General features: G+C 35.8%; 1 protein-coding gene and 1 long non-coding RNA gene across 4 annotated transcripts in view; one reads left to right on the top strand and one right to left on the bottom strand.

The window, feature by feature from the left end:
- Nucleotides 1-14,959, top strand: part of LOC129939471 (sialic acid synthase) — a 92,069-nt gene that overhangs the window by 52,723 nt on the left and 24,387 nt on the right. The gene's annotated exons all lie outside the window — the stretch shown is intronic.
- LOC129939472 (uncharacterized) lies at nt 6,383-7,220 on the bottom strand. Its single transcript, XR_008780544.1, has 2 exons — nt 6,954-7,220; nt 6,383-6,796 (listed from the first exon to the last, which is right to left on the bottom strand). It is a non-coding gene; the product is annotated as an uncharacterized LOC129939472 (long non-coding RNA).

The raw sequence follows: 14,959 nt of genomic DNA on the forward strand, positions 1-14,959 counted from the left end.
CAAAGCTAAGCGCAAAGCACCAATCAATTTTTTTGCATGCGACATGCCCTTAAAGGGAAGAGTTCAAAAAGTTATAATCAACGGTACACAAAGTGAAGCTCGTTTTTTAAAAAATGGAGTACCACAGGGATCTGTATTCGGCCCTTTATTTTTCCTAAATTATATTAACTCTATTTTTAAGCTTCGATTAAATGGCCTTTTGACGGCATTTGCTGATGATATATTATTTACCTACCAGTCTAATTCGGATTTTAATTGTGTTTTACTAATTGAAGAAGATCTCGAAGTTCTAAAAACTTGGTTTTCTAACCTTAGGTTAATAATTAGTGAAAAAACTAAATTCATGACTTTTAAAACATCTGGCCATACAGTCTGTAATCACAATATATTTTTTCATGCTTCGAGTTGTAGAGTTGTTCCAATTCTTGTTTCAAAATTGATTCTGTGAATAGTTTTAAATATTTAGGTGTAACAATTGATTCAAACCTTAATTGGAAAGATCATAGTTACAACATCAAGAATCATTTGATGCTCATAACGCGAAAAATTTATCTTTTAAAACTATTCTGCTCTAAAAGGGTTCTAACTTCTATATATTATGGTCTTGCGCACTCTAAACTACAATATGGGTTATCTAGCTGGGGTGGTTCCTATGCAAATACTTTTAGGCCGTTATTGATTGCCCAAAAACATGTTATTAGAATTATTTGCAACAAAAATCGTTATACTCAAAGTTAGCCTTTATACAAGGAATTGCGGATTCTACCCTTTTTAACTTCCCATAGGAAGTTATTGTAATGGGTCCGATTTGTCAAATTGAAAATTTTGACATTTCTCGACGTTTCAAGGTCCCTAGAGTCGAAATAAAAGATTTTTAGAAAGATGTCTGTGCGTGCGTGTGTACGTACGTTTGTACGTCCGTACGTCCGTACGTTCGCGACGTTTTTTTCGTCGTCCATAGCTCAAGAACCAGAAAAGATATCGACTTCAAATAAATTTTATTATACAGATAATAAGGCAGAAAGATGCAGAAAGGGCTCTCAATAAAATTGCGTGGGTGGTTTTTTTACCATAGCAGTTTGAAAAAAAGGTGAAAATTTTGGTTAACCCTTAATATCTTACGAACCAAAAACGCTATCAGACTTGAATTGAATTTTATATAATAGATTGTAACGTGATACCAAACAGGTATATTTTTTGAAAAAAATCAATACAACGGTTTTTTTTTTAAATCAATAAAACTGAAAAAAAAAATGTGTTACCTCCAAAATTTTACGACTCAAATATGATTTCATCTCTAAAACAATTTTGTGCAACGAAGAATAATGTTTTTGGCATCTGATAAAATTTTGAGAAAAATCTAATTGACAGTTTTTTTATCAAAAATAAAAATCTAAAAAAAAACATTACTCAAAGTTCGTAAAAATAGAATATCGATTCAAATATCTTTTCAAAAACTTGAAATTTAGGCTTCAAGCTTATTTTATCTTATAAGAAATATTGTTTTCAACATTTTGAAAAATGTTAAGAAAAATCGAATTGACAGCTTTTTTACAAAAAATAAAAACTTAAAAAAAAATTTATAAAAGTTGGTAAAAATTGATTTTCTACTCAAATATCTTTTCAAAACTTTGAGATATTGGCTTTAATTTAATTTTATCTTTCAAAAAATCTTGTTTTCAACATTCAGTCAAAGTTTGAAAAAAATCGAATTGACAGATTTTTTATAAAAAATAAAGCTCTAAAAAAAAACAATACTAAAACTTCGTAAAAATTTACTTTCGACTCAAATAGCTTTTCAAAACATAAAAATATTGGCTTGAAACTTATTTTATTTCACAGAAAATATTGTTTTCGATATTCAGTAATTTTTATATAAAAATCCAACAGTCCGTTTTTTCATAAAAAATAAAATCTACAATCTATCTAAAATCTATGTTGCAGACAGGAGATCATTAATAAAAATAAGAAAGAGTGTTGGAGATAGAATAGAGCCCTGGGGCACACCAGCATTTATTTTGTGGTTTTCAGACTTGAATCCATCCAAAACAACTTGTATTGAACGCTTCGAAAGGTAATTACTAATCCAATGAAGGAGGGATTCATGCAAACCGAAAGCACGCATTTTCGATAAGAGAGCCTGATGCCAAACCCTATCAAATGCTTTTGAAATATCTAGTGCAATCTTACTTTCTTACTTTCTCCAAAACTATGTAAAGATTTGTTTCACTGTTCGGTGAGATGAACCATGAGATCACCAGTGGACCTATTGCTACGAAAGCCATACTGTCGGTCATTAAGAAGCTTCCGTTCTTCAAGATATTTCTTGAGCTGATAATTAATCAGCGTTTCTATGACCTTGGAAAGAAGGGACGTAAGTGCAATCGGTCGATAAGTAGACGGCGAGGAAGATTCGCCTTTTTTGGGAATAGGCTGGACAAATGCGGTTTTCCCTCCGCTCGGAACGAGACCTGAGGAGTAGGACAGATGAAGAAGGTTTTGCCAGCGTTGAAGAACACCTCTTCAAAACAATAGCGGGGATACCATCCGGACCAGCAGATTTTTGTATGTTAAGATCTTTTAGGACCCTCGCTTCATTACGAGTGCGAAAAAAGATTTGCCCCATAGAATCATTAACTCGCTCAAGTACAGTCGGAGTCATAACACTCACTGGCAGAGTTGAATTGGCGGCGAACTGCATAGCAAAGAGATTTGCTTTCTCTAAGGAGCTAACAAATGGAGTGTCATTCACAACGAGCGTAGGAACCGAGGAAGAGGAAGAATTCCTCATATTTTTAACAAATGACCAAAAATTTGTACTGCCTTTGATGCTTTTAACCCTATTCGGGATAAATTACCTTTGTCTATCAGAACAATTCAAAACTAAAACTATTTCATAAAAAAGGAAAAGACTGGCTTTTTACAATTGATTTAAATTCCATTGATAACTATTATTGAATTTTGTATCATATTTTTATAATCATAAAAAATGTACAATTTTGTTGTTATTCTTGCCTGAATTTTATGATGAATTATTTATCATTATCACCTATGAATGTATGTATATACCTACCCTTTTTATATTCAGTTATACTGTCTTTGAAATATTTATTGATTTACTTACTTCATTGAACCATTGTTTTATTATTTGTATTGCTGATTGTCACCCCACAACAGTTTCTAATTATTGTAAAATTAAATCAAAATGTATCATTCAATACTAACTTTCAAGTTAGGGATTGATAGCTTTTATTTATTCCTTTTTTTACACTTGCTATTGCACTAGTTTTAAGTTGGAAATGAAAAAATGAATGAATAAAATGTTTCTAATTTCTAAATTTGTAGTCAGGCAGCTGTCAAAGCCATTAACTCAGCCACATCCTCATCTAAATTGGTCCAGCAATGTCGCGATGAACTTGCGAGCCTGAATATTAACCTCGATGTCACCCTGATCTGGGTTCCGGGTCATAGTGGTATCGGGAAATGAACGGGCTGACGAGCTAGCCAGGCAAGGATCGGCCCTTCATAGCTCTCTTGCGGAAATGGTTAACATTCCTGTTGATGCTATGAAGGGTAAAATCTTTTCTATCTACCAAACTGAATCAAACCGAAGGTGGAGCAATTTGCCCAACTGCATTATATCTAAGAAGATATGGCCCACCTATAATAAAACCCGATCTTCTATGCAGGCCAAAGCAAGACATAGTCAGGATTGTTTATAGGAGTTCATGCTGAGAAGTTGGGTATCTCCTACAACATCTTTTGCCGTAGGTTTAGTGACCAAAGAGAAAGTGAAACAATAATCCATTTCTTCTGCAAATGTCCTGCTTTGGCAAACACTAGAATGGAATACTTTGGTAAAACATTCTTTCACGAACTTGGTGAGCTATCTGAGACAAAGATTAGAGACCTAATCTTTTATCTCAATGCGAAAAAATGGCTCTAACATAATCGCTATGAAGCTTCTCTATAAATCTTTCCCTTTCTATCATAAGTCGAACGAGTTTTTGGTATTAGAACGGCTTACTACAGCGCTAATTAGATCTCAGGCTAGGTTGCCTTGAGATCGCCATTTCTACCTCCCTTCTACCCATCTCTATACTCGCATTTGAAACTAAAATTAATTTAATTAATGTCTCTTTGAATCTTTTTTTTATTCTCAACAGTCAAATGAAATCTGAGACTATGGTCTGAATGAAGTAACAGGATTCTTACTCTTGTAACACGATCCCCCCCATTTTCGAGCTAAGCACAGCAAACAAGCAGCTATGAGAGTTACTCAGGTTTAATCTGTTATGCCTTTTTTGTTTTTGGTTAAAATAGAGCGGAGGCAAATTTTTTTTTTTTGTCATCGGGATTCTATCTTGTAACTCTGAGGCTATTGATGTGTAAAGATATCTTTGTATGTAAGCACAACTCAAACCAATAATTAATAATGTTACAAGCTTTATATGCAAATTAAAAAGAAGAACTTTTAACCTAACTTTTTCCACTTCTTGAATTTTGACACAAGAATATTTTAAAACAAAAACAACAACAATGTTTGCCATTTTCCCATTTTTTTCCTATTTTTCAAGAACAAGAACAAGAACAAGAATCAAATAAATATTGAAATTTACGTGATGTCTCCTTTATTTAATATTTTTAAACATTTCAATGCGTGTCTGCATTTAAACATACCTTAATGTAAGACACAAAATAATATGGGGCATATTCATAGTGATATTTTTAACCTGAGTCTATTTGAACTGGAGTCTAAATTTAACATATAGGTTAGACACAGCTCCTATTCATACAAAATATGCCAGCTCTGTTTAGTTAGGAACAATTTTAAGGCATATTCTACTATAATTGTGAAAAATTTCTCTTAAACCTATAAAGAATGGCTTGTAGAGGGTAACAAAATAAATTGCTTTTAAACTATTTTGTTTACGTTAGTTGAGAAACTTTATCAAGCCGGGCGGGTGGTTTTAAGACTTGGAAGCATGCAGATATAAGCAAAAATTTCATTGAATTTCGATCTATAATATATAGAAGGTCAATCGTAAACTTGACAGTTTTTTTTCTCGAATCGATACCTTTCATATAAATCGTTAAGTATAGCAAACTTATACATGCGTAATGCATATAAAAATTAAGTTTTAGCTTTGAAGTCAAAGTTAAACTGGGGTGGAATCGGCTAAGGTGATTGTTGACTATCAATTTTTTGATAGTCAAATTGACTATCATTTTCATTCCGTCTGTGTAAGATGATTCAACTCAATTCAATTCGATTGAACAATTTCAGATTCAAACTGTCAAAATTCGTTGTTGCCTTGGTGAAATTTTAAATTGATTCTTATAAAATATCTAAATAAAAGTTTCAAATTGGCTGATTTTGAATAAAATTATTACTTTTCTTGCTTTTTTTCGAACTCTGTGACTCTATCGGTCACAGGAATGTGTTTTTTAAAAGAAACAAAGTGAACTAAGAAAATTTGCCAGTCGTTTGTGTAAGCGTCTGGTAGCTCTATTCGGAATAAACAAATTTGTTTGAAAACGACTATCACATTTTTTTGTAATAGCTTTTTACGTATCAATTTGACAATCACCTTATGTAGATCAAATTCGATCATTTTGATTGTCATTTATCAACAATCACCTTAGCCGATTCCACCCCTGTTTTGTCAATCGTGAAAGCAAGTCATAATGTGTAGATGTATATGTATGCAATTTTTATTCATACATGTTTCTATGTACCTGTTAGGGATGCGAGTATTCGCATCCGCATCCGTAATTGCGGATTATTCGCAATAATTCCAACATCAGCATCCGCATAAGCTGATGCGGAGTTTGTTGTGGATGCAGGTTTCTTAACGCTTTTTTCAAATTCGAAAAATAACAACAGCACGGCATACAATACCATGATCAATTGTAGGAAACGTCTTTACCAAAAAAAAAACATATTATGAAAAATAGACCTCATAGAAATTCCAATAAAAAAAAGTAAAATATTAAAAGTAACTCGTTGCACCAGCGCACTCAATCGTATCATTGTGTTGAGATAGAAGCTCTCGGTTTATGACACAGAGTTAACGAACACACCTAATGTTCGACTTCGTGCCGTACCGAACAGCATTTCATTTCCGTTTTGCCCCATTCTATTATGTTTTATTGCGAAATGCAGATTTCCGAGACATCCTCGTGGCAGCGAATAGAAAGAGCTTTCTAGTTCTTTCTTTCATTTAATTTCGTGGCTAGACAAGCTGGTGGTCTCTTAATTTGGTTCAATTAATTTAGCCGTGACCAACTAAAGATAGACCAAGTTCAAAAAAAATTTTGAATGGGCACCCAAATTAATAGTGAAAATCCGGAGCTTTCAAAAAGGTAAAATAAGTGTACGTACATATTAGTACCAGATTATAGGATCTACATATTTTTCCTTTACTTCAATAATTAGCCTCATCTTTACAATCCGTGTTTTCCCATATTCTCACATATCTTGGATTAGAAATAAGTTCCAGTCGGGGAAGCCAGAAGCGGTAGCTATATGCACCTATCTGACCCGAACAAACAGGAACTTGGTAGTTGTCGTTGAGCGAGGAGGATCAAGAAGTATAAGTACGTAGGTACGGAGTTCTCACTACATTCTTCTTTTTTTTTCTGACCAATTTTGATTTCATTACCCCAAATATAGAAAAGAATAGCCAACCGTAAAGGTATAGGAGGACACGGGGAGACTTGACCGCTCTTCGGATTCACGAGGGACTCCAGGGTAACACGGTGGAATTCGTCTGTCAGTATTCTGAGAATTCAACTAAAAGAATAAAGAAAATTAAAGTGCTTATGATTAGAAAGGAAGGAAATCTTTAGAAAAATTAACGGCTCTGAAAACAAAAAAGAGAAAAGATTAGAATAATTTTGAAAGAAATTTAAAAAGAAATTAAAAGAAAAGATACTATATAAAAACTTACACGTACTCTACATATAGGTTTATGTATGCACATACATATGTTACGTTAATTTTAGGACGATAAAATAAAAAAAAAAATCAAACAGTATAGGATGCGACAGAATATTTGAATTTACAAAAAAAAAACAAAAACTTAATATCTTCAGAATTGAGAACATATAAATGTTTGTATACAAAAAAAAGGAAAGAGTGATCGATTAATAAGAAAACCGTATGCAAAGTAAATACGATATTAGATAGTAAATTGTGTATACTCTATATATCTAGAGAGAGAACAGTGAAGTTCAAAAGTTTTTTTTCTTTGAGTTAAATGAATTTTGGGAAGAATTAAGAAATTCAAAATTGTGATTTTACAAAAACATTAAAAGAAAAAAAAACAGATGATAATAGTGTAAAAATTTAGTGGATAAGTCGTTATAATCAATAATACGTTAGTGTACCATTCTATACATCGTGACGGAGTTAATTTTTTTTAAGTGTAAAAGAAAACAGAATATTTCGAATATTATTACTCACTTCATCATCATCATTAAATTTTTATCAACTTTAAATACCATCATCGTTAAGGATTTCACCATGTCAACCAAATGCTGTGCACAACATCTGGGAGTACTGGTTAGTCGATTTTTTTTTAACTATATCGTTATTTTACTACATACTCGTATTTATGAGTTAAATGAAAACAAACAAAATACAATTCAAATTCAAAGAAAATATAGTCTAAGCTACGAGTAGTTTGGATGATCTCGTTTTGGACTAAAAGTCGTATGATCTTGATCTCGAGGGTGTTTCCAATATTCGAAAAATTAGTGTTTCTCTTAAGGAATTCCTTTTCCTCTTAATGGTCAGATGCATGGAAAACAAAAACTGAAGAAACTAAGTCGATATCGGTTGCGGAAATTCGGGTCCTACCATTTTTTTTTTTTTGGAAGATGGAACTTATTTACAGTCGAACTCAAACTTAGACTTAGGCTTGGACAAGAAACACGTCCTCTTTACGCCCCCCCCCCCCCCCATCGACGAGCTAAGCGTGGTAAATGATAAGCCTTCTGTTACCAGCGTAATTGGACACTCCTTTTTGACTTTTGCCTGGACTGGCTGATGGGCCTGTACACATTGGTCCTAAGGTTGTAAAGGGTAGTTAGGAGGGAGCAGTTGTGGAGAACCAACGTTACAAATGGCGCCCAACGTGGGGCCTGATTTACGTGACTGATTTGTATTTCTTATCTAGCTTTCGCTGAGATAAGATAATTTTCAAATTTCCAAATAATTTTTTTTGAGAATTCGTTTTAGTTGTGGGTGTTTGTTGGAAAGTTAGTATTTTCATTCCCTTAGGCTAAAAACACCGAGACTTTAGAGTAGTCACATTTGCCCGAAGGGTTAAGTTTTTGTTTTCCCTTGTCAGTCGTAAGGTGGCATGCTTTAAGGCTCAAGCCCTAATTAAATTACGTTATCCAGTGACCGTATACGGATTTTTATTTTCGGTAGCTGATAGCACTGAAACGTAAGCTTTAAAATAAGGAATGCCAAAAGATATTATGTTTGTGTTAGCGATACCTAAGTATCGAGACTTCTGTCCGGTAGGTTAGGAATGGATTTCCAGATCTACGACTGATGCGGAAGCCTGATACTCGATTAGCAAATAAGAGTCATCATAAATTATCCAACAACAAAATATCTATAAGGTCTTAACGCTCCAATGAAAAGATTAGAACGTTCCGATTAGTTTGCTCTTCACGTTATCCGGTAAGCTAAGGTTATATTCCGAGCTTTCAGCAGTTGTATCGTTTTGAGAGGGTAAACATTTTTTTGGAATGAAGTTTTGACAAGAAGGAACATCTATAGGAAAATGTATCCAGATATGTATGTAAAGTACATTTTTATGTTACGGAACCCCAGACGTTTTTTTTGAAAAGGTATTTGAAGATCAGTTTTTTTTGACTTTCCACTTCACACCCCTATATGCACTTCCCCAGAAAAGTTAGTATATGAAATAAGTAAAATAAAATTCCGTTTTCGATTAATATTTTTATTAAGGCTAGGTATTTTTTTATTGAGTTCTTCGCGATTGTTTTACTAGTAATAAAAATATTTTTTTTTGGTTTATCCAAAGCTAATTCATAGATAAGCAGTTCCTTAAAAAAAAAAGAAGTGAGACTTATTACTTATCTTTCGTTTGTTAAAAGGTATTAGAAGTAGGTAGTATACATATATTGGAAAGTAATTTATATTTTTTTATAAACGTCTTATAAACCTTTTGCAATGTGTGGAAGGGGGAGTGGGAAGAGCAAACGCCAAAATAGCAGGCAGCAAAGTCCTCCGCCCGAAGGTAACGAGGAAGAACAATCACAAAGTGATGTCGAACCTTTGGCTACGTGATATAATAATAGTTTAAATGTACAAACTGACGGAAATCAAAGAACAACTTTGAATAGTAGACAAGATGGCACCTCTAATGAAGCAGAACAGTTCGAAACTTATGTACAAGAGGTTTGAAACGGGTCGAGGACCAGCGGTTTATAAGACAAGAGCTAAAAGGGACTCATACCGAGTTATTAAGTCAGGTTAGAACAATAGTAAGGGAAACCATTGCCAACGTCACTCCAGCTCAACCGGCTAACACACAAAACACCCAAAGATTACCTACTACTCCGCGAGAGCGAGCAACTGAATATTCCACACAACAACTCAATACAGCTAATCCCACCACCATTACTTACGTAGATAATGAACCAATTGTCCATCCAATAGAAATGGCTCGTGGTTCAAACGTGGACAACTTTTTAGCTCAATTAAGCAACTTGAATTTTAACGATTCACCAGCAAATACAAATCAAACTCAGCCGGCTCCGTCTACCTCTACTTCAGTAGTGCGATTCCCACACTTCCATAAATGGGGCATTAAATTTGATACGAAAAGTATGACAATTGACGATTTCTTATTTCGTCTTGAACGGATAAAAGATAGTTACAATGCAACATGGGCAGAAATAGTTAATAATTTTCACCACTTTGCGGACGGACGTGCGACGACATGGTATTGGATGTGGTCCAAAAATAATACACGCGCTGATTGGCCAACCTTGCGACTAGCACTTATCGAACAGTATAGAAGTTTGGAAACAGATTCTGAACTGTCCCGGAAAATGTGGAAAATGATCATAAGCAACTACCAAACGAATCTTTCGATGATTTCTACGACGACCTAATTCAATTCAATTCGCGATTACGAGTACCGAAACCGGTAAAAGAAATTATTGAGCTGATTAAGCAGAATGTGCGTCGTAGAATGGGTGAACTTCTTGTGACTTTCGGTACGCACAGCAGTACAGAGATGGTATACGTATGCCGCACTATAGAGAAATTTTTAAATGGGAGTGAACCAGCCGCAAATAGGTCCAAATATGCACCCAATAACGCTTTTCAGTCGACCTGAAGGCAAATTAGTGAGTTAGACAAGTCTCGAGAAGACGCTGACTTTGCAGTTCCAACCACAGTTGAGGCCTACCAAAGGGAAGCCAATATACTCAAATGTTGGAATTGCAAAGCAGAGGGCCATACGTTTTGAAAATGCGACAGTCCTAAACGGAATCTGTTTTGCTTTAGGTGTGGTCGAGATAACGTTATAACGCCCATATGTGAAAGTTGTACGGGAAACCGACCATCAAGCAATTCTTCAACCAGGGGGAAGTGTTCGAGGACAGAGAACCTGGAGAAATAATTAAAGTAGATTTATATACTAAAATTACCCTGCTAAGTTATTCACCGGAAGAGATCGAACTTAGGGAAAAATCTCTAAACAATAATAAAAAAAAACAATAAGTGAAAAACCGATCAAATCAATTTACCAACGCATAAAAGAATATTATGAGGCTAGAAAGAGGATAGCTACATTCCCAGCGACTTCAAAAAAGGTTCAAAAATTGCGAAACAGAATGAAGAAAAAGAAGGAACTTTACAAGTCAGTGGCAGAAACAACCTTGAATTGTTCTACGGACGATCCCCGTCCATATGTATCTGTCGAGATTTTTGGAAATAAAATACTCGGTTTGCTCGATTCTGGAGCCAGTGTGAGTTGCCTAGGGAATGGTGCTATAGAATTTCTAAGCGAAAACCAGATTCAGTTTAAAAAATTTGTATCTTCCATCTCTACAGCCGATGGACAGAAACAATCTATTGTCGGAGTGGTAACGACGAAAATGTATTACCGAGGCATAGTCAAGGTCATAGATTTATTCGTAGTACCATCACTGACCCAAAAACTATACCTAGGTGTGGATTTCCCCCCCCCCCATATCAGACAAGTAACGAAATAATCGCTAAAATCAGTAGTGCAATCGAGTGTGATCTAAACGATCACCAACGAGAAGTACTTTTTGAAACGATCAAACAATTCCCATCGTTTACAACCAGTGGCTTGGGAAAGACTCACCTAGTAGAGCATATCATCGACACGGGAGACGCGGCACCTATCAAGCAACGCCATTATCCCATTTCTCCAGCAATACAACCCCTAGTGTATGAGGAATTGGATCGCATGCTTGCTTTGGGGGTCATCGAAGAGAGTTCCAGCGCATGGAGTTCTCCAGTCGTATTAGTACGAAAACCTGGTAAGAACCGATTGTGCTTGGACTTTCGGAAGGTGAACCTAGTTACAAAGAGGAATGCGAGCCCAATTGCTCATATAGAGGGACTGTTAGCACGCCTTCAGAAGACACACTTTATATCGAGCGTGGACCTTAAAGACGCGTACTGGCAGATACCACTGGAGCAAAGTTCACGGGAGAAAACGGCCTTCACTGTCCCTGGTAGACCACTCTACCAATTTAAAGTTATGCCTTTCGGACTTTCTAATGCGACCCAGAGCTTAACATATTTGATGAATCTAGTTGTACCTTCTGATTTACTAGTCATATCGCGAACTTTTGAGGAACATATTAAAATTCTTGGTATTATAGGGAAAAGGTTACTTGAAGCACGATGAAAAATCGAAATTCTATTTCAAGGAACTCCAGTACTTAGGTTACGTGCGTCGTAGGTCAGGGTTGTTTAAAACCAGATCGAGCAAAAATTTCTGCAATCATTGAGTTCCCGGTCCCAAAGACGGTCAAACAAGTCAGACGATTTCTCGGTATGGCAGGGTGGTACCGTAGGTTTGTGAGTAACTTTTCGACTCTCGCGGCTCCTGTGACAGACACTTTGAAGAAAGGAAAAAACTTTTTACTTGGAAAAGAAGCAGAAACTTCGAAGCAGTTAAGTCAGCATTAACATCTTAACCTGTTCTGGTAAACGCAAATGTATTGGGTGTGTTTTGTGCCAGAAGGATGACAGTGGAGCTGAACGGCCTATTTATTATTATTCTCAAAAACTGAATTCCGCTCAGCGCAACTACACTGTTACCGAGCGCGAATGTCTAGCTGCCGTCCGAGGCATACAAAAATTCCGACCTTATGTTGAAGGGTATAGGTTTACTATAGTCACCGATCATTCAAGCCTAAAGTGGCTGATGAGTCTACGGGATCCAACGTTGAGGTTAGCGCGCTGGGATCTCAAATTGCAAGGATTTGATTTTGGCATCGAACACCGGAAGGGCACCCTGAATGTAGTACCCGATGCTCTATCCCGAGTTTATGAGGTAGAGACACTACATTCAGTGGAGGGTACACCGGGGTCGATGTCAACAAGCCCTACTGATGTTCTCCATATTGATTTAGAGGATCTGAGTTTCAAATCGGATGAATATCTCCAAATCATCCGACATATCGGACAAAATAAAGAACAGCTTCCTGACCTGATTGTGTCAGACGGTTTTGTGTACAAGAAAGTTAGGCATTGTTCAGGGAATCCTCTTCAAGACGATTTAGTCTGGAAACTATGGGTTCCAGCGGCTCTAAATATGGCTTCACATGTTAAAAGTGCCATCGAAAATTGTGAAATCTGTAAAACTACTAAACCATCTAACTGCGTACTGAGAGCCGAAATGGGAAAACCTTTTTCTGTAGACAGGCCATTCCCACATATCTGGGTCCTTATCCACGGTCCAAAGTTGGTAACACTAAGATAGTTATAGCCTTAGATCAACTGATGAAGTTTGTGCTCATTAAACCACTTCGAAAAGCTACTAGTCAAACCGTGATTAAATGTCTAGAGGAAGATGTCTTTCTCATTTTCGGAGTCCCTGAAAGTATTCTTTCAGACAACGGCAGTAAGTTTATAGGACGTGATTTCGCTAAGATGATACAAAAATTCGGAATAACTCATTACAGAACAGCCGTATATTCGCCTCAGGCGAATGCGAGTGAGCGTGTTAATCGCTCTATCTTGGCCGCTGTCCGAGCATACATAGACCCTAGACAAACGGATTGGGATCTTTACTTGCCTTCAATAGGAAGTGTCTTGCGTTCGTCGGTACATTCAGCAATCGGTATGACCCCCTTTGAAGCTTTATTCGGACATCGTATTATTGAGCATGGGGCGGATTATAAACTTTTGCGTCGCCTTAGTGGGTTGAATCAATCCGAAATCGACTGGTTACCAAAACCAGCAAGAATGAATGTTTTACATAATTATTTGAAGTCAGCTTTAGATAAGACTTACGAATCATATGCACGAACGTATAATTTGAGAAGTAGGGTTGCGTTGTACAAGGAGGGTGATATATTATATAAACGGAATCTCATCTTAAGCGACGCTGGAAAACATCTTAATGCCAAACTTTGTCCGAAATTCATTAAAGTCACAGTGTGCAAAATAATAAGCAACAATTTGTATGAAGTTATAGATGCTAAAGGTCACAAAAGTGTAACGCATTCAAAGGATCTGAAGAAATAATTTTAAGGTCATAACCCGGCCTATGCTCAGCTGTACATAAGACTCCTCTACATTAGGTAGGAAATGAACAAGCAACAAAGTTCAACGTTTCTGTTCATATACTTTTTGCACAGAAAATCTGTTACAAAAATTATATGATTTGTAGGAAACGTCTCTACCAAAAAAAAACATATTGTGAAAAATAGACCTCATAGAAATTCCAATAAAAAAAAAGTAAAATATTAAAAGTAACTCGTTGCACCAGCGCACTCAATCGCATCATTGTGTTGAGATAGAAGCTCTCGGTTTATGACACAGTGTTAACGAACACACCTAATGTTCGACTTCGTGCCGTACCGAACAGCATTTCATTTCCGTTTTTGCCCCATTCTATTATGTTTTATTGCGAAATGCAGATTTCCGAGACAGCGAATAGAAAGAGCTTTCTAGTTCTTTCTTTCATTTAATTTCGTGGCTATACAAGCTGGTGGTCTCTTAATTTGGTTCAATTAATTTAGCCGTGACCAACTAAAGATAGACCAAGTTCAAAAAAAATTTCGAATGGGCACCCAAATTAATAGTGAAAATCCGGAGCTTTCAAAAAGGTAAAATAAGTGTACGTACATATTAGTAACAGATTATAGGATTTATATATTTTTCCTTTACTTCAATAATTAGCCTCATCTTTACAATCCGTGTTCTCCCATATTCTCACATATCTTGGATAAGAAATAAGTTCCAGTCGGGGAAGCCAGAAGCGGTAGCTATATGCACCTATCTGACCCGAACAAACAGGAACTCGGTAGTTGTCGTTGAGCGAGGAGGATCAAGAAGTATAAGTACGTAGGTGCGGAGTTCTCACTACATTCTTTTTTTTTTTCTGACCAATTTTGATTTCATTACCCCAAATATAGAAAAGAATAGCCAACCGTAAAGGTATAGGAGGACACGGGAAGACTTGACCGCTCTTCGGATTCACGAGGGACTCCAGGGTAACACGGTGGAATTCGTCTGTCAGTATTCTGAGAATTCAACTAAAAGAATAAAGAAAATTAAAGTGATGATTAGAAAGAAAGGAAATCTTTAGAAAAATTAACGGCTCTGAAAACAAAAAAGAGAAAAGATTAGAATAATTTTGAAAGAAATTTAAAAAGAAATTAAAAGAAAAGATACGATATAAAAACTTACACGTGCTCT

The sequence above is a fragment of the Eupeodes corollae genome, chromosome 1 (genome assembly GCF_945859685.1).
Source record: "Eupeodes corollae chromosome 1, idEupCoro1.1, whole genome shotgun sequence".
Lineage (NCBI taxonomy): Eukaryota > Metazoa > Arthropoda > Insecta > Diptera > Syrphidae > Eupeodes > Eupeodes corollae.